This window comes from Gavialis gangeticus, unplaced genomic scaffold (assembly GCF_001723915.1).
Source record: "Gavialis gangeticus isolate Ggan-Ray unplaced genomic scaffold, GavGan_comp1, whole genome shotgun sequence".
NCBI classification, from domain to species: Eukaryota; Metazoa; Chordata; order Crocodylia; family Gavialidae; genus Gavialis; species Gavialis gangeticus.
The window spans coordinates 19,137,062-19,138,294 of record NW_017728994.1 but is presented as its reverse complement, the minus strand read 5'-3'; the positions used below and the strand labels follow the sequence as shown (position 1 = coordinate 19,138,294).

General features: G+C 37.1%; 1 protein-coding gene across 1 annotated transcript in view; it reads right to left on the bottom strand.

The window, feature by feature from the left end:
• Window positions 1-1,233, bottom strand: part of DLG5 (discs large MAGUK scaffold protein 5) — a 271,602-nt gene that overhangs the window by 251,693 nt on the left and 18,676 nt on the right. The gene's annotated exons all lie outside the window — the stretch shown is intronic.

Sequence of the window (1,233 nt, the reverse complement as noted above, 5' to 3'; positions counted from 1 at the left end):
TTACCTCCCTTTGGGCTTGGAGGATAGTCTCCTTAAGGAATGATTTTGCTAATTAGTTTGGTTTATGCCTCAACATCTCAAGAAAAACCTAATTACTTCTTTCAACCATTAAAAATTCCCTGATTAGAAAAGTGAAGATGAAAGTATTTAAGAATCTAACAACTATTTGGTCCTATAATCTAAGTCAGGGGAGGGGACGACTAAGTAAAAATACCCAAGTTATCTAATACATACCTACAAGGTAGGGTTATGCCAGAGATTCAGACCTAACCTAAAAGACTCAGTATGGCTGACATCTTCTTTCTAAAGAGATATATGATTCAGCCATACAATAATTCAGGAAGTTAACCTCTAAGAATTGCTTCCTAAAACTTGTATGTAGATTTGTGCCAGGATAAAATTTAAAATATTTAGTCAGGTATCATCTTCCTTTAGTGCGGAGCATACATATTTCTTTATCTGCTTACACATCTCTGACCAATTTAATTCTGCACTGCCCACCTAAATCTGAGCTTAGTTCATGGAGTTTGCTTGAGGAACAGCAGGCAGAAATCCTCCAATGCAAAAATCTTCAAAACAGGTCACCTGTGTTGAAGTGGGGCCAATAACGTAAACTTCGAATTCATTGCAATACCCAGGGCTTTTAAAAAATACAACCGCCAACCAAGGAAACTCAGAAACACAAAACAAAAAATCCACACCTCTACAAACTCCTGGGTTTTTTCTATAGCCAAGGACTGCACTCTGGGCATTGAAAACTGGTTATTTGTTGCAAATTCCCCTTTGAGGACAACAAACTTGCATACAAGCAATGTCAAACAAACATATTCTGGTTTTGACGACCACAGCTCTCCTGTTTAGTTAGTACTGTCACTTCCTTAAAAGTGAATAGATGGACAAAAAGATTCCCAGAGCTATTAAGGCTAGTACCATACGTTTCCAGGTAACTATTTACCCAGGGTCTTAAAAAATCATCCATTCCAAACCCTCACGTATCAGAATGACATGCTATAAAACCAACATGCAAGAGAGACTAAAGTAACACTGATGCTCTGCCCCTATGAAAGTCTACTGGATGCTGTTAGATTCAAATTTAATTGGCATTTCTTCTTTACTCATTAGCTCTAGTTGAAGCATTTGTATTATTCATTCATAGGCATTTGTATCATTCATTCATAAGCGTTTTTCCCATTAGTTTCTGCTGCAAATGGAAATGTCAGATGTCCTTCAAGT